The 27,621-nt window shown below is 45.1% G+C and overlaps 1 protein-coding gene across 1 annotated transcript in view; it reads left to right on the top strand.

The window, feature by feature from the left end:
* The window catches only part of LOC119659947, a 79,441-nt gene extending 54,794 nt beyond the window's left edge, over positions 1 to 24,647 (top strand). The window contains exon 5 of the mRNA XM_038068293.1: positions 21,587 to 24,647. The gene's annotated coding sequence lies outside the window, so the exon portion shown is untranslated. The remainder of the gene's footprint in view (positions 1 to 21,586) is intronic.
* Positions 24,648 to 27,621: the final 2,974 nt, after the last annotated feature.

Genomic DNA, 27,621 nt, shown 5'->3' with positions numbered 1-27,621 from the left:
AAAGAGTCGAATGAAATTCCGCTCCCGTCGCGCAGCCGCGGTCACTACACCTTTCACTAGCACGTTTATTTATCATTAACTACATCTACGCTTAATACTCGAAGGGAACTCCGAAAAAGAAGCACTCCGTAAAAGAACTCCAATAAACAACTCTACAACAGTACTCCGAACAAAGACTACTCCACTAAAAAGACTCCTCCGTTAATAATACTCCAATCCGATAAAAAGACTCCAATCCGTTTCTGCCTCGCTGCAGTTTAAATACGCCAAGTCTGGCACTTAGCTTTGTTTGTAAGGTCCGACCAAACAAAAAACAGTATACACAACAGTCAACCGATGGGCGATGTCGTCAGAATATACCCATATGCTATGGTGCTGGTGACGACATCGCTCAGTAGTAATCCGGAACTCGGAATTGCTTGCATGTTGCACATTGGCACATGTGCATGTTGTACATTAGCACATGGGCAAGGTTGCTGTTGTTTGTTGTGAAACTTGATCAGTCAGCAACGCACGCTGACCTTGCAGCAATCAATGCCGGTGATTGCTGACGCTGTTGATGCGGACTTAGGCGATCGATGGTTTATGGGAAATCGCTCAAACACAAGAATTCATATGTCCCTTCCCATGCGTGGGTTCGCATCGGATCCTGAAAAATTCGCAAACACAGAGGAGGTTTACGCAAGCCTAACAAAGAATCCACGGCGGATCACCTCATCGAATTCGATGTTTTCCCTAACTCAGATGTATAATGATGCGCGGCCTTCGAGGTTGCCACTCTATTTGGCGTCCTCAGGCCATTATATTGGAGGATGCCCTCTGTTTGGGAGAAGTAGTGAATGCTGATCCGGCCCGGGAAAATCCTGATTCGCGTTAGCAAATCTTGCCTAGCTTTACGCCCTGAAATTGTGGATCCGCGATCGGCTGTTTTCCTGAGTTTCTCTTCTGAAGCTCTTGAACCTCCCTGGACGCCGCTGCTGAAAGGGAACACGTTAGAATATGTTTCTTACCAATAGTATCCAACTCCTCTAGCTGCACTTTCCAAATAATAACACAGTAGACTAACACTTCAGACTACTTTATTTACAAAATTTAACTTGGTTGTTGGTACTCGATGTATAAGTGTCATCATTTCTTCTTTCTTGCCGCGGATCCTCTCGGATGGCCTAGGGATCTAGAGGCATCATATGTAACTCCTCCACGTCCTTGACAGCAAGTGCGTCAATTCTCTTAGTGTGAATATTTTGATGTTCCTTGTAATTCTGTTTCTGTTTTTGCTTCAGATCGCAAAGGTCCCGCTAATAATGATAACGATTTCTTGTTTGATTCGATTTCTACGATGTCGATTTTCTATCCATTTTCAAAATTGTACCTCTGTAAATGACCAAGAGCTGAAGTTGCAAATTTGGTTGTAGATTTTATATTGGTTGCCGAAGGATAAACGTATGTGTATTGAGTTCCAGATCTCTGCGTTTCCTTGATAAATAATTCCATTAATTTTGACATCGCATTTTTCAAAGTGTATTAAGGTTCTAGTTAGCAGCGTTTGGTTAGTTATTTCACAAGAAGATTCGATGAATACTCGGTATCTCAGGGATTTTGATTAGTTATATGAAGTTTGATTCCAGTCGGAGTATCCCTGTTCCGATCGTCCTAGATTTCATTCCTCAATTCTTGGTGTAGGGATTCTCGGCAGCGATAAACCTTTTCGATTTTTGGGACATTTCTCGTCGATATACTGAATATTTTTGGGGGTGTAAGGCGATTTTTCTGGTTTTATTGATAAGGATTGGGATCGACGAAGAGATATCAAATCAAAAACAGAATAGCTCAGTTGGTAAAATTACTAATTAATCTTGCAGTGCAATGATGCGTGAAGACTGATCAGCTGGACTCGGGGAAGGAGGTCACATTTCGTTGGCTGACTCTTTGCTGTTAGCACGCAAGTTAAAATCGTTGTTTAGATTTTTGCAAAAAAAAATATTAAAGGTTAGGAAACTTTGCAAAGAATTTTCTGACTATGAAAAAATGTAACATTGAACATAGAAATTCAGATTTTAATAAATAGTAGAGAAACTTATAAATAGTAGAGAAATTTTTGCGCAAGCACTTTTATCAAATTACCCAATGCTGCGTCCAGTCAAATATTCACCTTGATTTTGCGTATCAACATCGTCATCGTATGCAAGTGCGTTACACTAGCACTGTATTTTCTCATAAATTGCATGCCATCGGATGCATTATGCCGAATGGATTAATAATTTTTGCACAAGCCCATTGACGAAATTGCCTCGTCCGCCTTGCCGCAAACTCCAAACTTTCAACAAATATTTACCTTGATTTTGCGTATCAACATCGTCATCGTGTGCAAGTGCATTACACACAGATGTGAAACCAAGTTGTCGCTTATTTTTCCTGCTGGAAAAATTCCAAAGCTCCAAGCTCCCAGTAACATGCAATGTGAGTTGCAACTCAATGAGCGAAGTTCGCTCCAAATTGGCAAGGTACGTTCACATACTGTATTTCACACCGCTCATTCATCTCGCACACACCCTTTGATGTTTCTCAAAAAACCGACACTCGATCGGATCGGCGGCAAACACGAGCGAACGTACTCATACGAAGCAAAACACCCTGTCCACACGTTTGTCTTACGGGTATTTGTTGAGGGTTGGCAAGTGACGCGTCGGATCGCTACCAACCACACCAAATACTCGTCCACACGCTTGCGTTTCACTCTTTTTATTAAGACTTGGCTCGCGCTTTGCTGCTGGCTCGATTTTGTGTTTGATCTGAGTTGAAAAGTGTCTTCTTGGGTAAAAGGAGATTCCTTGGTGAATAAAATATTTTTAGTGAAGTTACGATTTTTCATAAAATGCAAAACTGCAACGTAGCGTCTGGTAGATTTCCGTTGTTGGAAATTTCTCATGAAATTTCAGCAACGTTTGCATTTACTTGTTGTAGAATATTTCTTATTTGTTCGGAATTTGGAATATTATACATAACTCACGCGGGCTTCAGCCTAGATAAGGAGACCGCCTTTTTGTGTCCTCCGATCTCGAGTTGGAAGAAATGCTCTACCCGCTCGAGAACACGGTACGGAAGAAGCCCATAATTGCAAGTAAGAAGACAAAACAAACTTTACTTTATTTTTTTACTTTTTGTTTAAATTACCGAATAAAAACGTGTTACTTTCACGGTGGTTGGAGCAGAAGAGACCGGTTGGTTTTTCATGCGGTCCCTTTGTCCCCAACCAACGGAACCTTTTACCGCTGGCTTTCCCCTCTCGTGGCGAGTTCGAATAAGGCACAGAGAGCGCCGGCGGCGTCATGTATTCGCTCGCATTAACAACATTCAAAATAAATTTCAAATGTTGTTAACCTTGCTGCGCCACAAGTCCGTTTTGTTTCGGTAGGTTCGCTTCGGCTACGTACAGGCGCATATTATCTGAACTGTGCCTGGTACATACTTCAGAGCTACCCCGAATGTCATTTCAATTGTCCTGAAAGTTGGTATCTTATTTTAATAAGATACTCATTCGGACATATAGTTTTATAGAAAGGAAACACACGATTTCTGTACTACTTTTCACTATGGCTTTATTCAAAAACATGCTGACGGATACAGTTAATTGTTTAAATTCGTGTTCCAGATTTAAGCCCTCATTTTGATTATGAACGTTTTTGTGTCTTCCTTTGTGCAAATTGTGAATTGATATCGATGTTTTTCAATTATGAAAAAATCAAACATGTTCAATACAAATGGCTGTCAAATCAAAACCTTAGGCACGCTCTAGCTCAAATGTATCCAGGCAGAGCAAGATCCTTTGAATTGCACACTTTTTCTTGATTTCGGCGTTTCACAAATAACTTCGAATTTTATATTTCATTTTATTTTTTTAATATAAAATAATTATAAATAAATGCGATGCGACACCCTTTTCAGGAAACAGACCTCGACCGTGACTGCGATCGAGATCTACCTCACGAAGGCAAAGTACCTACAGTCGCCGTAAGTTTGGAAACTGCATCCACAAGTGCCGTCACCATTGTCTTCAGATCATCAACTTCCCGACGAGTGTTTCTAGAGACTCGCGCAACCACGGGACGTGCGTACACCTAGTGGACCTTGTCAGCCGTGGTGGACAACGGCACCAGTGACCCCGAATCCGCACAGGCCAAGATGGTGCGGGTGCTCTCCCGGAGCCGCTGCAACCAGAGCGTTTTCAAAAGCTCTGAGCCAACATTATCCATCAGCTCCGTCAGTAAGTGATTCAGTTTCGCTTCCTTAATCACTTACACCTCATGTATGAGCTGCTCTCTTAGCTTGACATAGGAACAGTCCTCCAGCACGTTCACGACCAATCCAATGGTTTCCTCATCGAAATCGATAAGGACATGATTAAAACGCGTGGCGTTCGTTGTAACGTCTGTGAACGCAAATTACGCCTCCATGCCTCTCCATCGAAAGGGAGACACCCTGACGGTGACCGCTGTCACAAGGGGGTCGTGTCTCCGCCGGTTTTTGCTTCTCGAGACATGTGGCGCTAGTGAGTGAAGCTGAGGCGGAACACCGAAGCATAGAAACAAAGAAGGAAAAGAGTGGACTCACGCCCCCCGGGGCAACCAAAACCACCGTATCTACACCGAGGACGACCAAATATAGTCCTTTACGGTATGGCCCTTCGTACCTTCGAAGAAGTTTGCAGCGGACATCTATGCGCTGCACTTGGAGCAGTGGACCTGCGCGTCCGTGCCAAACCCTTGGCGACAATTAGTAACGCAATGTTCCTGTTGGCTCAGCCTCTGCCCATTTCCAATTTGCAACTTTAAATTGCGGTCACTGACTTCTCGAGCCTGCCTCCGATGTGCCGCTACAATCTTATCCACCCAAGATGGATCTTGATTGTGTATTCAATTCTTGTAGCTTGAGTCTTACGTTTATTGGTTTGTGAATGTTTAGATTTTGATGACTATCCAGTCTCATATTGGATTTTTTTTTACTCTAGGATAGGTGTTACATGTAAGTGTCGTGACCTCCACTTTCACTGTTCACTTCTTCTTTTACACTCGAACTCTTTAGTTCCGTTTCTAATCAAATTTTATTAGTTATTATACTTAAATTACACTTACACTTACGTTTTCGTTACTCTACACTACTTAAACTTTCCCTACCTTTCGGGTTCGCTTTTACAAATCGACTGCCCCAAGTAAGTTACCTGCTTTCGCAGGAACTGACACTTCGCTGGCTGAAGCCTCAGCCTGGCTTCACGGAATCGTTGAAATATCTCCCTCAATTTTCGGTTGTGCTCGCCCAAGTTTTTGGCAAATACGACTACATCATCCAGATATACAAAGCATTTTATACCCTGTAAGCCTGACAAAACCTGGTTCAACAAAGACTGAAAAAATGCAGGAGCAGTTTTAATACCAAAAGGTACCCTCTTAAACTGCAGGTGCTGGTACAAGAAACTGAATGCAGTTTTACACCTATCCTCCTCATCGATAAGCACTTGGTGGTACCCTTGCGCCAAATCGAGTGTAGAGAAGTATCTTGAGCTCCCAAGTTCATCCAAGATATCCTCAATCCGTGGCAATGGATATGACATAGGTACCACTTTAGTGTTAAGGTCACGGAAATCTACACATAGGCGAAAAGTTTTTTCCCCGCCCTTTAGCTGCTTCTTCGGTACCAGAATGAATGGGGAGTTGTACGGACTATCACTTGACTCAATTATATCGTCCTCCAAAAGGTATACTCCAAAAGGTATTCTCCCAAACATAAATCCGGATGACTGCTTCTGCTAAGGCCGATTGCTTACGCAAACACTCGAGGCCAAACACAGGACTGCACGTCTCACAGCACCGGACTGAAAACATCAATACAAGTCTCTAGATAGTTAATTAGATTCAACTCTTAGTAATAACAATAATTAAAACAAAACAGGAACTCTGATCAGATTCAAGGGCCAAATCCGAGCGCTCGCCAGACGCGCTCAGGCCACCTAGGCGTCATATAAATATATTGACTCTACACCGAAGATCGGGCTGCTTGCAGCCCCACTCAACAAGGAGAACCATCTCATGAAACCACATCTACATACTGAATAACAACACATTGAACTCGGACATAACAATAACAATAATAATAGTGTCAGCATTGGGAACAGAACGGGCAAATAAATTGGGGGCCGACTGAGCGGGACACAGGACTACCTGTACGATAATAACACGCGGAACTCGGACATAATAATAACGATAATAATAAGAACATCGACACATACATTGGGACAATATAAAGTAGTACAAATAGAATGGGTAAAGGACTAGGGAAATATTTGAGCAGAGTCCTGCAGGCACAGAGGGGTCGTCACGGCATGGAGGATGGGACCGGGACCATCCCCACACACACATGTTTCGCTCGAACACTCGCAGTACAAACAACATTAAGGAAACTAGCCCACTCGATTGATAGCTAAACTAACCGGGAACTTACATAACGACAAACAAACTAACCAGGACACCAACTTACTGACGAACTGACTGACTGACCAGGCCCAGACATTTGCGCAGTCACTCTGCGCCACTCCACACTCACCTGATCATCTCAATCTGCGCAGGAATCCGCATCCATACATCTGCACCACAGTAGGGTAGATATTAGCCGGCTAAAAGAGAAATTTAAAAGTAGAATTAGTGAATTTGGAGTGAAATAGGAACAGTAGATTGGAGAAAAATTAGAGTAGCAAGCTCACCGACCGATCCAATGGAACCTGGATAGCTACAAGATCTCCGGTCAGGAACTCTTGAAGACATATATATTTTAACTTTGATTTAAAAATGATGTAAGCGCTAGAGCGTTGGCATTTTAACTGATGAAAATGGTAGCACCTTCTTCTCACAGTACTTCGCCAGTTTTACGACTAGTTCCGGTAGGATCCGAATGCCTTCTTCTAAGAAGTGGCCTGTTCCCACTACTGCTTCTTGGGCTTTCCAATGGGATCTGGATAGCTACGAGATCTCCGGTCAGGAACTCTTGAGGACATATATAGGCGCCTGATCAACTCACTCTTGAGCTGCGTGTAAGATGCCGACTTCACTACGTCGGACACCATAAGAATAGACTCTTCGTCCAGGCCGACCACCGCATAGTTGAAGCGGGTCGCGTCCGATGTGTTGCCGGACATTTGGAACTGCGCTTCCAAATGCACGAACCATAGCTCCGGGTTCCGCCGCCAAAACGGAGGAACGCGTACGGCGAGGGCGGTCACTTGCGGGTCCGATGGGCCTGCCGCGTCTTTGCTGTCGAACGACATCTTGAGTAACGAAAAGTACGAGTTTGCAATGAACACGCGGTGAGTTTATAATGAAAACGCGGTGAATTTTGCTCCGACACGGCAGGCCGCACCCACAAATGCACGCACGAACACAGAAATGACGACCGAAGCGGACGCTCTCCAGCGCAGACCGAAATCACCACCCAGAAACCCGCCAAGAAAACGGAGAACCCGCGATGAGAAACACTTCAACGCCATCTCCTGCAGCTGGTATAACTTTTATTTTAACTATAATCACGATTTAAACTCTTAATAACTCTTAATCACAATACTTCGCCAGTTTTACGACTAGTTCCGGTAGGATCCGGATTCCTTCTTCTAAGAAGTGGCCTGTTCCCACTACTGCTTCTTGGGCTTTCCAAAGGAACCTGGATAGCTACGAGATCTCCGGTTAGGAACTCTTGAAGACATATATATTCTAACTTTGATTTAAAAATGATGTAAGCGCTAGAGCGTTGGCATTTTAACCGACGAAAATGGTAGCACCTTCTTCTCACAGTACTCCGCCAGTTTTGCGACTAGTTCCGGTAGGATCCGGATGCCTTCTTCTAAGAAGTGGCCTGTTCCCACTACTGCTTCTTGGGCTTTCCAAAGGAACCTGGATAGCTACGAGATCTCCGGTCAGGAACTCTTGAAGACATATATATTCTATTAGGTGTACAAATAAGTTTCCGCGGTTTTTTATAAAAAATTAGGAATTTATTGTGAAGGAACAGTACATTACGTTTTATTTAAAGTATTTTCCATCATTTGCCACTACTTTTCCCCATCTTTCTGGCAACATTCGGATACCCCGTCGAAAAAACTCTTCATCTTTTGACGCTATCCACAAATCTACCCAATTTTTGGTGTCTTCATATGATGTGAAGCGCTGCTCAGACAGACCATGTGCCATCGACCGGAACAGGTGATAATCGGAAGGGGCTAAGTCTGGTGAATACGGCGGGTGGGGTAAAACTTCCCAGTTGAGTGTTTCCAAGTATGTTTTTACCGGCGCCGCAACATGTGGACGAGCATTATCGTGTAAAAGAATAATTTTGTCGTGTCTGGAGTAGTAATGGGCGCGTTTTTCCTTAAGTGCCCGACTCAATCTCATCAATTGTGTTCGGTAGAGAGCTCCAGTAATGGTTTCGCTTGGTTTCAGCAATTCATAATACACGACACCAAGCTGATCCCACCAAATACACAGCATAAGTTTTTTTCCATGAATATTCGGCTTAGCTGTCGATGTTGATGGTTCGCCGGGCTTAACCCATGACTTTCTCTTCTTTGGATTATCGTAGTGAATCCATTTTTCGTCACCAGTGACTATACGATGCAAAAAACTCTTTTTTTTATTCCTGGCAAGCAGCATTTCACTCATGCATAATCGGCGTTCAACGTCTCTCGGCTTTAGTTCATATGGAACCCAATTTCCTTGTTTTTGAATCATTCCTAACGATTTTAAACGATGTGAAATTGCTTGTTGAGTCACTTGTAATGTAAGTGCAAGTTCTTTTTGCGTTTGGGACGAATCTTCCTCCAATAGTACTTCTAATTCCATGTATTCGTACACTTTCGGCCTTCCACTGCGTTCTTTGTCCTTCACGTAAAACTCACCGTTCTTAAACTTTTGAAACCATTCCTGACAACTTCTCTCACTTAAAGCAGCTTCACCATATGCTTCTAGAAGCAATCGATGCGCCTCAGCTGCAGATTTTTTCAAATTAAAGAAGTAAATCAAAAGTTCCCGCAAATGATGCTTATTCGGCACAAAACTTGACATTTTTGCACGAAAAAAATTACGTGATGCTGATACGGAATCACTAGTACTTTAAGGTTATGGTGTTGCCGGATGACGAAACTTGGGATATTACGTTTTACATCTGACAATTTCTCCATAACCTTCTGGTGGGGCAATCTTTTGACAAACCGCGAAAACTTATTTGTACACCTAATAACTTTGATTTAAAAATGATGTAAGCGCTAGAGCGTTGGCATTTTAACCGACGAAAATGGTAGCACCTTCTTCTCACAGTACTTCGCCAGTTTTACGACTAGTTCCGGTAGGATCCGGATGCCTTCTTCTAAGAAGTGGCCTGTTCCCACTACTGCTTCTTGGGCTTTCCAAAGGAACCTGGATAGCTACGAGATCTCCGGTCAGGAACTCTTGAAGACATATATATTCTAACTTTGATTTAAAAATGATGTAAGCGCTAGAGCGTTGGCATTTTAACCGACGAAAATGGTAGCACCTTCTTCTCACAGTACTCCGCCAGTTTTGCGACTAGTTCCGGTAGGATCCGGATGCCTTCTTCTAAGAAGTGGCCTGTTCCCACTACTGCTTCTTGGGCTTTCCAAAGGAACCTGGATAGCTACGAGATCTCCGGTCAGGAACTCTTGAAGACATATATATTCTAACTTTGATTTAAAAATGATGTAAGCGCTAGAGCGTTGGCATTTTAACCGACGAAAATGGTAGCACCTTCTTCTCACAGTACTCCGCCAGTTTTGCGACTAGTTCCGGTAGGATCCGGATGCCTTCTTCTAAGAAGTGGCCTGTTCCCACTACTGCTTCTTGGGCTTTCCAAAGGAACCTGGATAGCTACGAGATCTCCGGTCAGGAACTCTTGAAGATATATATATTCTAACTTTGATTTAAAAATGATGTAAGCGCTAGAGCGTTGGCATTTTAACCGACGAAAATGGTAGCACCTTCTTCTCACAGTACTCCGCCAGTTTTGCGACTAGTTCCGGTAGGATCCGGATGCCTTCTTCTAAGAAGTGGCCTGTTCCCACTACTGCTTCTTGGGCTTTCCAAAGGAACCTGGATAGCTACGAGATCTCCGGTCAGGAACTCTTGAAGACATATATATTCTAACTTTGATTTAAAAATGATGTAAGCGCTAGAGCATTGGCATTTTAACCGACGAAAATGGTAGCACCTTCTTCTCACAGTACTCCGCCAGTTTTGCGACTAGTTCCGGTAGGATCCGAATGCCTTCTTCTAAGAAGTGGCCTGTTCCCACTACTGCTTCTTGGGCTTTCCAAAGGAACCTGGATAGCTACGAGATCTCCGGTCAGGAACTCTTGAAGACATATATATTCTAACTTTGATTTAAAAATGATGTAAGCGCTAGAGCGTTGGCATTTTAACCGACGAAAATGGTAGCACCTTCTTCTCACAGTACTCCGCCAGTTTTGCGACTAGTTCCGGTAGGATCCGGATGCCTTCTTCTAAGAAGTGGCCTGTTCCCACTACTGCTTCTTGGGCTTTCCAAGGGAACCTGGATAGCTACGAGATCTCCGGTCAGGAACTCTTGAAGACATATATATTCTAACTTTGATTTAAAAATGATGTAAGCGCTAGAGCGTTGGCATTTTAACCGACGAAAATGGTAGCACCTTCTTCTCACAGTACTCCGCCAGTTTTGCGACTAGTTCCGGTAGGATCCGGATGCCTTCTTCTAAGAAGTGGCCTGTTCCCACTACTGCTTCTTGGGCTTTCCAAAGGAACCTGGATAGCTACGAGATCTCCGGTCAGGAACTCTTGAAGATATATATATTCTAACTTTGATTTAAAAATGATGTAAGCGCTAGAGCGTTGGCATTTTAACCGACGAAAATGGTAGCACCTTCTTCTCACAGTACTCCGCCAGTTTTGCGACTAGTTCCGGTAGGATCCGGATGCCTTCTTCTAAGAAGTGGCCTGTTCCCACTACTGCTTCTTGGGCTTTCCAAAGGAACCTGGATAGCTACGAGATCTCCGGTCAGGAACTCTTGAAGACATATATATTCTAACTTTGATTTAAAAATGATGTAAGCGCTAGAGCGTTGGCATTTTAACGGATGAAAATGGTAGCACCTTTTTCTCACAGTACTCCGCCAGTTTTGCGACTAGTTCCGGTAGGATCCGGATGCCTTCTTCTAAGAAGTGGCCTGTTCCCACTACTGCTTCTTGGGCTTTCCAAAGGAACCTGGATAGCTACGAGATCTCCGGTCAGGAACTCTTGAAGACATATATATTCTAACTTTGATTTAAAAATGATGTAAGCGCTAGAGCGTTGGCATTTTAACCGACGAAAATGGTAGCACCTTCTTCTCACAGTACTCCGCCAGTTTTGCGACTAGTTCCGGTAGGATCCGGATGCCTTCTTCTAAGAAGTGGCCTGTTCCCACTACTGCTTCTTGGGCTTTCCAAGGGAACCTGGATAGCTACGAGATCTCCGGTCAGGAACTCTTGAAGACATATATATTCTAACTTTGATTTAAAAATGATGTAAGCGCTAGAGCGTTGGCATTTTAACCGACGAAAATGGTAGCACCTTCTTCTCACAGTACTCCGCCAGTTTTGCGACTAGTTCCGGTAGGATCCGGATGCCTTCTTCTAAGTGGCCTGTTCCCACTACTGCTTCTTGGGCTTTCCAAAGGAACCTGGATAGCTACGAGATCTCCGGTCAGGAACTCTTGAAGACATATATATTCTAACTTTGATTTAAAAATGATGTAAGCGCTAGAGCGTTGGCATTTTAACCGACGAAAATGGTAGCACCTTCTTCTCACAGTACTCCGCCAGTTTTGCGACTAGTTCCGGTAGGATCCGGATGCCTTCTTCTAAGAAGTGGCCTGTTCCCACTACTGCTTCTTGGGCTTTCCAAAGGAACCTGGATAGCTACGAGATCTCCGGTCAGGAACTCTTGAAGACATATATATTTTAACTTTGATTTAAAAATGATGTAAGTGCTAGAGCGTTGGCATTTTAACCGACGAAAATGGTAGCACCTTCTTCTCACAGTACTCCGCCAGTTTTGCGACTAGTTCCGGTAGGATCCGGATGCCTTCTTCTAAGAAGTGGCCTGTTCCCACTACTGCTTCTTGGGCTTTCCAAAGGAACCTGAATAGGTACGAGATCTCCGGTTAGGAACTCTTGAAGACATATATATTCTAACTTTGATTTAAAAATGATGTAAGCGCTAGAGCGTTGGCATTTTAACCGACGAAAATGGTAGCACCTTCTTCTCACAGTACTCCGCCAGTTTTGCGACTAGTTCCGGTAGGATCCGGATGCCTTCTTCTAAGAAGTGGCCTGTTCCCACTACTGCTTCTTGGGCTTTCCAAAGGAACCTGGATAGCTACGAGATCTCCGGTCAGGAACTCTTGAAGACATATATATTCTAACTTTGATTTAAAAATGATGTAAGCGCTAGAGCGTTGGCATTTTAACCGACGAAAATGGTAGCACCTTCTTCTCACAGTACTCCGCCAGTTTTGCGACTAGTTCCGGTAGGATCCGGATGCCTTCTTCTAAGAAGTGGCCTGTTCCCACTACTGCTTCTTGGGCTTTCCAAAGGAACCTGGATAGCTACGAGATCTCCGGTCAGGAACTCTTGAAGACATATATATTTTAACTTTGATTTAAAAATGATGTAAGTGCTAGAGCGTTGGCATTTTAACCGACGAAAATGGTAGCACCTTCTTCTCACAATACTCCGCCAGTTTTGCGACTAGTTCCGGTAGGATCCGGATGCCTTCTTCTAAGAAGTGGCCTGTTCCCACTACTGCTTCTTGGGCTTTCCAAAGGAACCTGAGTAGGTACGAGATCTCCGGTTAGGAACTCTTGAAGACATATATATTCTAACTTTGATTTAAAAATGATGTAAGCGCTAGAGCGTTGGCATTTTAACCGACGAAAATGGTAGCACCTTCTTCTCACAGTACTCCGCCAGTTTTGCGACTAGTTCCGGTAGGATCCGGATGCCTTCTTCTAAGAAGTGGCCTGTTCCCACTACTGCTTCTTGGGCTTTCCAAAGGAACCTGGATAGCTACGAGATCTCCGGTCAGGAACTCTTGAAGACATATATATTCTAACTTTGATTTAAAAATGATGTAAGCGCTAGAGCGTTGGCATTTTAACGGATGAAAATGGTAGCACCTTTTTCTCACAGTACTCCGCCAGTTTTGCGACTAGTTCCGGTAGGATCCGGATGCCTTCTTCTAAGAAGTGGCCTGTTCCCACTACTGCTTCTTGGGCTTTCCAAAGGAACCTGGATAGCTACGAGATCTCCGGTCAGGAACTCTTGAAGACATATATATTCTAACTTTGATTTAAAAATGATGTAAGCGCTAGAGCGTTGGCATTTTAACCGACGAAAATGGTAGCACCTTCTTCTCACAGTACTCCGCCAGTTTTGCGACTAGTTCCGGTAGGATCCGGATGCCTTCTTCTAAGAAGTGGCCTGTTCCCACTACTGCTTCTTGGGCTTTCCAAGGGAACCTGGATAGCTACGAGATCTCCGGTCAGGAACTCTTGAAGACATATATATTCTAACTTTGATTTAAAAATGATGTAAGCGCTAGAGCGTTGGCATTTTAACCGACGAAAATGGTAGCACCTTCTTCTCACAGTACTCCGCCAGTTTTGCGACTAGTTCCGGTAGGATCCGGATGCCTTCTTCTAAGAAGTGGCCTGTTCCCACTACTGCTTCTTGGGCTTTCCAAAGGAACCTGGATAGCTACGAGATCTCCGGTCAGGAACTCTTGAAGACATATATATTTTAACTTTGATTTAAAAATGATGTAAGTGCTAGAGCGTTGGCATTTTAACCGACGAAAATGGTAGCACCTTCTTCTCACAGTACTCCGCCAGTTTTGCGACTAGTTCCGGTAGGATCCGGATGCCTTCTTCTAAGAAGTGGCCTGTTCCCACTACTGCTTCTTGGGCTTTCCAAAGGAACCTGAATAGGTACGAGATCTCCGGTTAGGAACTCTTGAAGACATATATATTCTAACTTTGATTTAAAAATGATGTAAGCGCTAGAGCGTTGGCATTTTAACCGACGAAAATGGTAGCACCTTCTTCTCACAGTACTCCGCCAGTTTTGCGACTAGTTCCGGTAGGATCCGGATGCCTTCTTCTAAGAAGTGGCCTGTTCCCACTACTGCTTCTTGGGCTTTCCAAAGGAACCTGGATAGCTACGAGATCTCCGGTCAGGAACTCTTGAAGACATATATATTCTAACTTTGATTTAAAAATGATGTAAGCGCTAGAGCGTTGGCATTTTAACCAACGAAAATGGTAGCACCTTCTTCTCACAGTACTCCGCCAGTTTTGCGACTAGTTCCGGTAGGATCCGGATGCCTTCTTCTAAGAAGTGGCCTGTTCCCACTACTGCTTCTTGGGCTTTCCAAAGGAACCTGGATAGCTACGAGATTTCCGGTCAGGAACTCTTGAAGACATATATATTCTAACTTTGATTTAAAAATGATGTAAGCGCTAGAGCGTTGGCATTTTAACCGACGAAAATGGTAGCACCTTCTTCTCACAGTACTCCGCCAGTTTTGCGACTAGTTCCGGTAGGATCCGGATGCTTTAACTAATCTTCACGAGGCGGAATCGAAACTTTACTGTTCTCACGATAAGCTCGCTAATACTTTTTTTATTACTCGCGCTGAAGTGATCTGTCTCGCGGTTGGGAACAGAAGAGACCGACTTATTTCCATGCGGTCCTTACTGTCCCCACCAACGGCACTTTTTTACCGCTGGCTCTCCACTTCCCCGGTGCGTTCTGAAAACGCGCGAGTGGAGAGTTTCCACGTTCAGCGCCATCTACCCGTCCGCATCCGCAACATCCGAAATAAATTTCGAATGCTGCAGATCCTGCCGCGCCACATCACTCCGCCCCCAGACGAAACCTAGGAGTTTCGGCGACGGATCCCCGAACTTCGTTCGCCGTTAATCCACAAAGCGGACACGACGTTGCTTCGGGGCGCACACGGGTTTCAGCCTGGACAAAGAGACCGCCTTTTTGTGACCACCGATCTCGAGCTGGAAAAAGTGTTCTCCCCGCTCGAGAACGCGGTACGGGCCCTCATATGGAGGCTGCAGCGGCTTCCGGACGGCATCAGTCCTGATCAGCACGTGCGTGCATGTGTCCAGTTCCTTGGGCGAACAAGCAGGTATGGACGAGTGTCGAGTGGGTGGTGGCGCTTTGATGCGACGGAGATTGTCCCTCAGCAGACGCACCAACCCCGACTCCGTGAGACCCGATCTCTTGTCGAAGACCGGATCGCTTGGGAGTCTTGGGTTCTCCCCGTAAACCAGCTCCGCGGGGCTGGCAGCAAATTCCTCTCGGCGGGTTGTACGAAGGCCGAGTAGGACGAGAGGCAAGACTTGAGTCCAGGACGGGTCGTCGCGTGCCATAATGGCGGCTTTCAGCGTCCGGTGCCAACGTTCTAGCATCCCATTGGACTGCGGGTGGTATGCAGTGGTCCGCTGGCGTTTAAAACCCAGGAGTTTGCCTAACTCGGAGAAAAGGGTGGACTCAAATTGCATTCCCTGGTCAGTGACGATCACTGCAGGGACGCCAAAGCGCGGTATCCACTCTCGGCAGAGGGCTTCGGCACAAGATTGCGCCGTAATGTCCTTCAGAGGTATTGCCTCAGGCCACCGCGTGAACCTGTCGATGATTGTGAGGCAATACTTGTAACCGCGCGAGTCTCGCAAAGGCCCTATTATGTCGAGGTGTATTGTGTGGAAACGCTTGGTAGTGCGGGGGAATGAGCCCACTTCTTTCCTTACATGCCTGGAGACTTTACACTTCTGGCATGCGATGCACTCTCTGGCCCAGGAATTGATATCCTTGTTCATGGAGGGCCAGAAGTATTTTCCGGTGACTAACCGGTTTGTTGTCCTGATGCCGGGATGCGCCAAGTCGTGAACTGCGTGGAACACTTCCTTGCGAAATGTGGCCGGAATGTATGGCCGAGGTCCCTTTTCCGAGTCTTCGCAGCAGAGCGAGAGGTTTGAGCCGAAGATGGGCAACTCCCGAAATTTGTATTTGGGGTTGGACTTGAGGCTCTGAAGTGCTGCGTCATCCATTTGCGCCTTGGCAATAGCCGAGAAATCGAGTGAGGCGGGGATGTTGACTTCGGAGACACGAGACAAAGCGTCAGCAACAATGTTGTCCTTCCCGGACACGTGCTGGATGTCTGACGTGAACTGGCTTATGAAGCTCAGGTGTCGAAGCTGACGAGGGGACGCTTTGTCGGGCTTCTGTTTCAAAGCGAACGTGAGAGGCTTATGGTCCGTGAACACTGTGAACGGCCTGCCTTCTAGGGAGAAACGGAAGTATTTAATGGACAGGTATGCGGCGAGCAGTTCGCGATCGTAGGTGCTGTAGTTCCGTTGAGCGGGATTCAACTGCTTCGAGAAGAAGCTCAACGGCTGCCAAACTTGGTCCACCTTTTGGTGAAGGGCAGCACCTACTGCGATGTCGGAGGCATCAACAAAAACGGCTAGGGGTGCATCTTGATGAGGAAATGCCAAAAGTGTAGCATCAGCCAGTTGCTGTCTGGATTTATTGAACGCGCAGACAGCCTCTTCAGACCACACAATCTCTCGTGTGTCTTTTGTTTTGGGGCCAGACAAGTACGCGTTCAAAACGGACTGGTGATGGGCGGCCTTGGGCAGGAAACGACGGTAGAAGTTTAGCATGCCCAAGAACCTCCTCAACTCCCTCACTGTTTTTGGACGCGGGAAGCTTGTGATTGCTTGCACCTTGTCTGGGTCGGGCTGTATTCCTTCAGAGGAAATGGAGTGGCCGAGGAATCTCACCTGTTTTTGAAGGAATTTGCACTTCTCAACGTTTAAGACTAAACCGGCCTCAAGGAGACGTTGAAAAATGCACTCGAGATGGGCTAAGTGCTCAGACTCAGTAGAAGAAGCGACCAAAACATCATCCAAATAGACGAAACAGAAATCGAGGTTTCGCAGGACTGAGTGAATGAACCTTTGAAAGGTTTGCGCCGCATTGCACAATCCGAAAGTCATTCGGGTGAACTCGAAGAGTCCAAAGGGTGTGCATATTGCCGTCTTTGGAATGTCTTCAGGAGCTACTGGGATTTGGTGGTATGCCTTGGCTAAGTCCAAGGTCGAAAAGATGCGGCAATTCGCGAGGTGATGCGCAAAGTCGTGGATGAGTGGAATCGGATATCGGTCAGGAACAGTCTGTGCGTTTAGCCTTCTGTAATCCCCACAGGGACGCCATTCGCCATTTGGCTTAGGGACCATATGTAAAGGGGAAGACCAACAGCTGTTTGAGGGCCTGCAGATACCCTGTTGAACAAGTTGTTCAAATTCTTTCCGCGCGATAGCCAGTTTCTGGGGTGGTAGAGGACGCACCTTTGAGAAAATCGGGGAACCAGTAGTATTTATGTGGTGCTGCACATTGTGCTTTACTGGTTTCGAGAGACTACATTCGGTAGTTATCTGGCTGAACTTTTGGAGGAGTGTCCGAACACGAGAGTCGGAGATGTCTTCCAAAAGAACGGAAAGGTTATTGTCAGCGTGAGATACCATTTGGCCCGACGAATTTAGTTTGGTTGTGGGGTCTATAAGGGACTTATGTTGCAAGTCCACCAGCAACCCATAGTGACACAAGAAGTCTGCGCCTAATATGGGGAAGCTGACATCCGCCAGGATGAAACGCCACGGAAACGTCCTACGCAAGCCAAGACTCACGTCCACTTGCCTGTACCCGTATGTATTGATGCGGGAGGAATTTGCTGCCGCCAGTTTGAGGGGTTGTGGAAATAGTCGATGATGCTGGGGTACGGGAAGAACCGAAACCTCCGCACCCGTGTCGACGAGGTAGTTGCGCCCGCTGAGGGGGTCGAAAATAGTTAGGCGACGTGGCGCTGCGCTCTGGGTGGCCGTCGCCAAGACCCCCCGCGGACCTAGTTTTTTGTGGTAGGCGCGAATTTGCAAGGTAGCGTACATCTTGTCGCTTTGTCTCCGAAGTTACGATGATACCAGCAAATACCCTGGTCCGCAGGCTGTCTTGACGACCTGCTACCCGAACGCCCTTTTCGTGTGGCAGACCGTGAGCGAGCTCGCGGCCTGGCACTCGAACGCTGAGCGTCCAACGTCGCCCGCATCTCGGCCACGCTGGCGGTTAAGGCCGCGATCTCGCGCCGTAAGTCGCCGACCTCATCCGACGGTGGTTGAACGGCCGCTATGGTTGGGCGAACGTACACCTCCTGTACTTGATCGGCCGTTGCTGCTAGTTCCCCCAAGGAACCGGAGACGCATGCTAGGATCGCCTGGGTGCCCTCCGGGAGCCGACGCAGCCAGAGCGACTTGATCAGGTCGTCGCCGATCTTGCTCCCACCCAATTGCCTCATTTCACGAAGCAATTGGCTGGGAGTTCGATCACCCAACGTTAAACCCGCCAGCAAGTGGTCTAATTTTGCCGACTCGCTTGCCGACAGGCGCCTGATCAACTCGCTCTTGAGCTGAGCATACGATGCCGACTTCACTACGTCGGACACCAGAAGTATGGACTCTTCGTCCAGGCCGACCACCGCGTAGTTGAAACGGGTCGCGTCCGATGTGATACCGGACATTTGGAACTGTGCTTCCAAATGCACGAACCACAGCTCGGGGTTCCGACGCCAAAAAGGAGGAACGCGTACGGCGAGGGCGGTCACTTGTGGGTCCGATGGGCCTGCCGCGTCTTTATTTTCAAACGACATTTTTCCTAACGAGAAGTACGATATTGTGATGCAGACGCGGTGAGTTTATACTGAAACGCGGTGAAATTTACACCGACACGGCAGGCCGCACCCACAAATGCACGCACGAAACGAGAAAAAGAAAACGACGACCGAAGCGGACGCTCTCCAGCGCAGACCAAAAACACCGGGAAAACAGAGAACTTGCGATTTGAAACACCTCAACGCCGTCTCTTGCAGCGGCTTTAATTTTATTGTCACTTTTTCTTTAAATAATATTTCAATTTCAAACAATTATTTTGACAAAGGCTGATGAGAATACGCAAACACTTCTTCAATTGAAAATTTTTCGATTTTCCGCTCGGCTGCAAGGAAGCAAGAGTTCCGGAATGCGTTGGCTCCGCTGCTGCTGCTGCTTAAGTTGGGCGGATGACGGCCGGACAGCTCTCCGATCTGTTGATTCCCGGCTCGGGCTGGCGTGAATGCGATAAGCAGTCGCTACTGCTGATCGTTGCCGCGGCTACTCCTGTCCCTGCTACGTGACTCTACCTGCCGTTTCCTTCCTGTGAGTTCCCAGTTCCGCAATTCGACAGTTGATTGACTTGACCGGCCGAGCAACGAGGAAAGGGCGACGAAAATGTCCGCCTGTGGCACTTAGACAGCTCGAGCCGTGGGCGCGCTCGGCTCTACTTGGGCGCGCTGGGTGATTCGCTCGCGATGCGATGACTGAGCGAAATGTTTTCGTACTATCCCCGACGTTGTAGCAACGCAGCGAAAGCAAGACTCGTTTTCGGGCGAGAAAAGTGCCAATCCGTTGAATGTGCTTTTTTTTTTTTTTTTTTTTTTTTTTTTTTTTTTTTTTTTTTTTTTGTGGAGATAGGCCGATAACGACCTAGAGGGCAGAGCTATCCCAAAAAGATAAACAAATTGGCAAAATTTGACCGTGAAGGTCCGCCCACAAAGATTGCAGCTCTATCAAAGCTCTCGGTCGACACGTTCTTGCACGCCTCTGTGCTAGCCAGGCTCGGGAATGTGGGGGGGGTCCTTTGAGCGCTTTGATCCCTCACGCTTCATTACTAAAAACAACGTGCCTTTTCCGATGCGTGGGTCCGCACCGGATTTTAAAATCGAAGTAGGAATTCGCGACGGCCTATCGAATGAAAACCAGAACGCGAGCTAAATTGGAAAATAAAAAAAAAAACCGGCTCAACCGCACGCGTGGAGCCGTTTGTCTCCGGACCCGAGTCCCGCGATCAAGTAGGGGAAGATCCACGACGGATCACCGTCCCGATTGCCGTCCCTTCCGCCTCGGATCTTGTACGAGGCGCGGCCGGTGAGGTTCCCACCCTTCCTCGACATCCTCCGGCCAGTTATTCTATTAGAGGATGTCCCTTATCATGTGAGTTCCGCGGGAGTAAGGAGGAACTAAGGGGAGGAAGTCCTCAAACCACTTCTTATTATTTACACATCATTTATATAAGTTCAACCGTCATAACAAAAAAACAAAAAAAAATGTGGTATAATTTTTAAGGAAATAAAAAGTCAAAATTCAGTTCAAACAAAAAGGAAAAGAGAAAAAGAAAAGTATGTTAAAATTCAACTATTAATATAAAAAAACAATAAAAAAAAGAAAAATAAATGGTAAAAAAGTAAAAACTAGGACTTACCCAGATCGTCCCTCCGAGCTCGGCTGGCGGCTGGTGTAACAAGTACTAAAACCAAAAAGAATTTTATATAAAAAAAAAACAACAATTAAATATCATTAATCATTAATAATAACGGGTTGAACTTGCACGTTTTACTGCCATTCACAATTTGTTCCTCTCCACTAATTGAAATCCTTTTGTTTTCTTATCACCAACTTGTCACTTTTTCTTCCATTCCACTCCGAATTCTTCTTCAATTTTTCTCCAGATCAAACTTCTAGTCACCACCGCTGTCCTCCAGATCTCAAATCCAACTCCCAATTCTTCTTCAAATTTTTCTCCAGATCAAACTTCTAGTCACGCCCGCTGTCCTCCAGATCTCAAATCGAACTCCGAATTCTTCTTCAAATTTTTCTCCAGATCAAACTTCTAGTCACGCCCGCTGTCCTCCAGATCTCAAATCCAACTCCGAATTCTTCTTCAAATTTTTCTCCAGATCAAACTTCTAGTCACGCCCGCTGTCCTCCAGATCTCAAATCCAACTCCCAATTCTTCTTCAAATTTTTCTCCAGATCAAACTTCTAGTCACGCCCGCTGTCCTCCAGATCTCAAATCCAACTCCCAATTCTTCTTCAAATTTTTCTCCCGATCAAAAAAACTTCTAGTCACATCCCGCTGTCCTCCAGATCTCAAATCCAACTCCTTCAACGCCAAATCCAAAACTCCCAGTTATTTTTCTGTGCACCGTTTCCCTCACCAAGCAACACTCTCCTCGTTCTCTCTTCGTGCATCGCTTCTATTCCCGCTACATAGCCTTTCTCACTCGCTAGGCAATGTTGCGGCAACATGCACATGCGCCTGCGGATGCGGCAAATCATTCGCCTCTTGTCAAGATCAATTCGCTCGAATGCATTCAATAATGTGCAATCTGCGGCGAACATTAAGGCAATTGCACACTATTAAATGCATTGTTTAAGCAAATTAATTAAGAAAGAGCCGAATGAGATTCCGCTCCTGTCGCGCAGCCGCGGTCACTACAAAGGGCTATGTAACTTTCTCTCTTCTTTCAATTTATTAATTTTGCTAATTATTTTAATTTTATCCTTCCTTCTAGCAATGGCTGCAATACTACAGAGATCAGGGAGCTCACGTTTAATCCTGTGTTCAATACCGCCTCGAGGAGGCTTCTCCCCTTTGCGTTTGCAAATGCAGTTGGTTGCGTTGGGAGTTTACTAGAGCTTCTCGCACGCTGGCCTGGTGGCGACAGTTTGGTTTTTTAACACTAATCACCGTAATCATAATCATGCAATCATATGAAATCACCATGATACCATGAGCAGCGTCGTTTGTGCTTTACGAATCAGCTTACATATTGACTGGTTAACCTTTTAACTAAACAAATTTGTGGATTGGTTGCACTGAACAGAGAAATTATGTTTTCGTGCAAATTGACAACAGAAAAACAAATGTCTGTACTCATTTCAGACATTAGACAGACAAATGTCCGTTTTGTTTTGGGGTAAATGTTTCTTTCAGAGAAAAATCTGTGTTTGTGTTAAACAAATGTTTGTGTCTGCCTGGGACAGCAAGTAGATATGTACCTCTGTCTGAATCAAATAAACGTTTCCATTTGGATTGTCCCACATAGTACGTACATATAAACAATTGCCACTTACGAAATACGCATATACATATTCTGTAAAAATTTCATGTTCTCCTTATTTCTAGCCAATGATTTATTTAGCCTAAATAAGATGTTGGCTTGGCATCTATTCGCTAGCAGTGGCAACATCTAATTCAGCTTCTTCAAATAGCACATTATTCTGGATCGGGATAAGCCACAACCATTGACAACAGTTCGCGATTTCAATCTCCTTTACGATCGTTAAATATTCTTGGAGATCATTCGATTGATCATGCTCGCAACGTACCGCGGCATATTGACGTTAAATAACTAAAAAAAAAAATTGCAAAATAGGTCAAAAACCCATCTATAACTAGTTTTTTGTCGATAATTTATTGTGATTTCACATGGAAAACCATAAAGGAGCATAAAAAATAAATTTTCTACATGACACAGTCCCTGGCCATATTATTAGACGCACTGCAGATTCTATGCAAAATGCGCGGCATGCTGTCAATCCAAGATTGTATTGTATCCTGTAATTGAGGACTATGGTTCCACACATGGTTTATTTTTTCTAGGAGCTGAGTTTTGATTGTGATCACCCCTTTAGCTGCTTTCCTCTTCATCAGCTCTCACACATTTTCAATTGGGTTCATATCGGGGGTATTACCCGGCCAATCCAATAGAGAAATATTCTGCTTTCGCAAATAGGTTTTCACCGATCGAGCAATGTGACAGGGAGTCCCATCCTGCATGAAAATGAATGGCTCCCGATTCGGAAACCACTCTCTGAGCTGGGGAACCAACCGAGTTTGGAAGGCTTCTATATACTGATCTTGCCTCATAATGCCTTTTACCACGTCCAAACGTCCAGTATCTTTGCCACTGATAATTGATCAGATCATGACCTTTGTAGGGTGCTTCATAGTTTGAACAACGCAGTCAGGATTAAATTTTTCTTCAGGACGACGGCGCACAAATTGAGTTCTATTCTGCAAAATTTCAAATGTGCTTTCATCGCTAAAGCAGGCCTATTAGCAATAGAAAAGATAAATGAATATCCTAAGTATCAGCGCTTATCTTTCATTATTTCATAGTAAATGATGCATCTAATATCAATTTACCGATTTCCAGGAGTTGACATCTTTATCACGCCCATTTCCGACGCTTGGCTTTCATCGCAGCCGTTAACTTGGGCCTCTTGTCGGGTCGGCAGGCCTTTAAATGTAAATCCTTGAATTTTCTACGTACACTGCGCTCAGACGCAATTACATTAGCATTTTCCAGTTGAGATTTTATCTGGCTTGTGGTAGCACATCTGTTTTCTAGGCAAATTTTCCTTAGATATCTTTCTGACCTGGTAGTAAAAATGACCCTGGTGGTAAAAAATGTAAGGTTAAATGTAAATAATATCGCATATAATCCAGTGCAACATATATAATTATCAATAATTTAGTGACTGCGAAGTGCGTCCAATAAATTGGCCAGGGACTATGGCCACCAGTCATGTGCACACATTGCAAGTGAGCACCTCGATTGCACTCGTTCCAATAAATCGTGTTGTTTCGGTTCTGCTTCTTCGTCAATTTTTTGCTGCAAATGATGCAGGAATCCGTGTCTTCGTCAGTCGTTGTTGGCTCTTCTGATTCTTCTTTAGTGTAACTGAAGCATGAATTTTTTGTTGCTTTGCTGAATCTTGCAATCTTGTGCCATCTTTTTGTTTCTGCGCTTCGGTCTTCTTGCGCCTGTTATCAGCTTTTTGTTGCAAATTGCTTACCATTTCAGGCGATGTCAAAATGCTCGTTTGCATCGGCTTGCGACCTTGATTTGACGTCTTGGCCGGTGTAGCTTACTTTACCGGACAAATAGCTTTTAATGCATCGCGTCTTACCTCCTTATCTACTTCCTTTATGTGTTCTTGGAACCTTGTTGTGATGAGGCGTTTTGTTTAGTCAATGTAGAACATCTCGCAATCATCGCAGGTGATTTTGTAAATTCCACTTTTTCCCTCTTCCGTTAATGGATCCTTTTCGCTTCCTAATTGTCTTTTAAGTGTTGCGTCTCTGCTGGATCCGACCACTTTTATATTGTATTTTCCTAGAAAGGATTTTATTCCATAAAAGTATTTGGACAATGTTATGCTAATCCATTTTGCATCGACTGTTGTGTGAGTATTGGTTCTTCCGTATCTGGTTTTACTTTTTCTTAATTAGTTTTTATCTTATTTCCGCCTAACCGTTCTTGATTGTTGTATCAAGTATGAATATCCTTTCTTTAAAGAAACCAGCCTTGTTTCAGGAGTATGTGCAGAGCCAGGCACATACCTCTTAAACAAGTGGTGTTTGGAGGCAGGAACAAAACTTTGATTTGAGGATCGATATCGGCAATACGCAAAGGATGGCTGGGAGTATTGTCCAAAATAAGTAAAGCCACCGTTGTTTCGGCCCGCCTTTTGGTCGTTTACCATCGACTTCGATGTTCAGATCAATCTTGGCAAGTGAATTCTCGTTAGCACGAATTGCGTGACCATACCATCGAAGACGCCTCTCGCGCAACTTTTCCACGATCGGTGCAACCCCATTACGATCGCGGATACCCTCATTTCCGATGTGATCAAAACGTGTCACGCCACTAGTCCAACGTAACATCTTCGTCTCCATTACCGCAAGACGTCGTTCATTAACTTTTATAATCGGCCAACACTCGGAACCATAGAGGACGACATTGGCGTAAATTTTAGACTTGAGACGTTCGTTGATACGTCGATCACAAAGAACATCAGTTGTGAAGCACTACTTCATCCAAGTCGCGTTAATATGTGAAGCAATTTCATAACGCAGTTCTCCATTGGCTGATAGCGTTGATCCGAGGTATTTAAATCGCTCAGTTCTGGGCAGATCACTGCCGCTGACAGTGATTGTGCCGGTTTCATGGGGATCGGTCGTCAAAAATTCAGTTTTATTTGAGTTCAATCTGAGACCGTGTTGCATGAGGCGATTATTCCATTTTTGGACAAGTTGCTCGAGATTATTTTTGCTATCAGATGCTAAGAAAACATCATCTGCATAAAGCAGTCTATAGGGCGCTGGACGTTGGATACCCCGTGTGACGGTGTCCATAACAAGAACCAAGAGGAGTGGTGAGAGGGCGCTTTCTTGATGAACACCAACAGAGATACGAAGCGGTTTTGATACACCCGCTATACTTCGAACTTTACTTTTCGGATCGTGGTAGAGCAATTGAACCCTTGAATATTCCAGGAAAACTCTGAGCAGCCATATACTTGGCACTAGCAGCTTCTCCTTGCACTCGAACGTTATGTAACGAATATCTCGTTTTAAAGCGCATGAACCATCCGCGACTGGCAGAAAAGGATTTTGTTTCTTCACTATTACTCTGGCCACGTTTATTATGCAGTATGTTGATAATATTCAACGCCTTATTTTGAATCATAGCCAAACTTAGAGTCGTTGAGTTTGATTTTGAATCCAAGTGTACACGAGTTTTTCCATTTCACAAAGTAAAACATTCCTTTTTCGTATAATAGTGCTGTTTAAAGAGACGGAAGGTAGAGCTGTTAGGAGTTTTTCTTTATCTTTCAATATTGTTTGTACGGTCGTGCGTGATAAATTAAGTTCTCGTCCAATAGATGAAGTCGAGCAACCGCGATCTTTGGGTTGTAAAATCATAGATTTAACCTCAATTGTAATTGTCTTTCTTACTCTTTTAGTATTCGTTTTCATTCATTTTTCCGCATCGGGTCGTACTTTGTACATAGATGAAGCGCCCTCGTAAATATTCACTCCGCGCACGCAAGAGCCGTCGAATACTGCTACCGCCTAGAAACCACAAGATTTCAGAGCCGTCGAATACCTGCCATTAACCAAGAAAAATAGCTTTCCTTTCTTTTATTGATTTCATATATATTAAATTAATCTCCACACATTTTCCATTTCCTTTTGCTACTAAGAATAAAAACGTGAGATAAAACTGCCTGGCTTAACAAAAGAAATTTAAACTTTTTACTTTACAGGAATTTACTTTACGTCCGTCGGTTACGAAGGTTGGAGCAGAAGAGATCGGTTATTCTCCATGCGGCCCCCTGTCTCCAACCAACGGCACCCTTTCACCGTTGGCTCTCCACGGCGTCATCTATCCGCTTGCATTCGCATTTCGAATGTTGTCAATCCTGCTGCGCCACATCACTCCGCCCCCAGATTAAACCTAGGGGGTTTCAGCGACCGAACCCGGAACTGCGAAGCGAACGCGACGTTGTTTTGGGACGTACACGGGCTTCAGCCTGGACAGGGAGACCTCTCGTGTGTCCTTTGTTTTGGGGCCAGACAAGTACGCGTTCAAAACGGACTGGTGTTGGGCGGTCTTGGGCAGAAAAGGACGATAGATGTTTAGCATGCCCAAGAACCTCCTCAACTCCTGCCCTTCCACTGTCTTCGGACGAGGGAAGCTTGTTATCGCTTGCACTTTGTCTGGGTCGGGCTGTTTTCCTTCAGGGGAAATGGAGTGGGCGAGGAATCTCACCTGTTTTTGAAGGAACTTGCATTTCTCAACGTTTAGGACTAACCCGGCCTCAAGAGACGTTGAAAAATGCACTCGAGATGGGCTAAGTGCTCAGACTCAGTGGAAGAAGCGACCAAAACATCACGAAATAGAAATCGAAGTTTCGCAGGACTGAATGAATGAACCTTTGAAAGGTTTGCGCCGCATTGCACAATCCGAAAGTCATCCGGGTGAACTCGAAGAGTCCAAAGAGTGTGCATATTGCCATCTTTGGCATGTCCAAGGTCGAAAAGATGGGTCAATTTGCGAGATTATGCGCAAAGTCGAGAATAAGCGGAATTGGATATCGATCAGGAACAGTCTGTGCATTCAGTCTTCTGTAATCCCCATAGGGGCGCCATTCCCCATTTGGCTTAGGAACCAGTGGGGAAGACAAACAGTTGTTTGAAGGTCTAAAGATACCCTGCTGAACAAGTTCTTCAAATTCTTTCCGCGCAGTAGCCAGTTTTTGGAGTGGTAGAGGACGCACCTTCGAGAAGATCGGGGAACCAGTAGTGTTAATGTGGTGCTTCACATTGTGCTTCAGTGGTTTTGAGAGACTACACTCGGTAGTAATCTGGCTGAGCTTTGGAGAAGTGCCCGAACACGAGAGTCTGTAATGTCTTCTAAAAGTACGGAAAGATTGTTACCTGGGAATTTGGCCCGATGAATTAAGGTTGGTCGTGGGGTCTATAAGAGATTTGTTTTGCAAGTCCACCAGCAACCCATAGTGACACAAGAAGTCTGCGCCTAGTATGGGGAAGCTGACATCCGCTAGGATGAAACGCCACGAAAAGGTCCTACGCAAGCCAAGACTCACGTCCACTCGCCTATACCCGTAGGTGTTGATTCGGGAGGAATTTGCTGCCGCCAGTTTTAATGGTTGTGGAAATAGTCGATGGTGCTCGGGTACGGGAAGAACGGAAACCTCTGCGCTAGTATCCACGAGGTAGTCGCGCCTGCTG

Source organism: Hermetia illucens, chromosome 6, assembly GCF_905115235.1.
Source record: "Hermetia illucens chromosome 6, iHerIll2.2.curated.20191125, whole genome shotgun sequence".
Taxonomy (NCBI): domain Eukaryota; kingdom Metazoa; phylum Arthropoda; class Insecta; order Diptera; family Stratiomyidae; genus Hermetia; species Hermetia illucens.
Note: the sequence above shows the minus strand (reverse complement) of the source record. Positions and strands in the feature narration are given on the sequence as shown.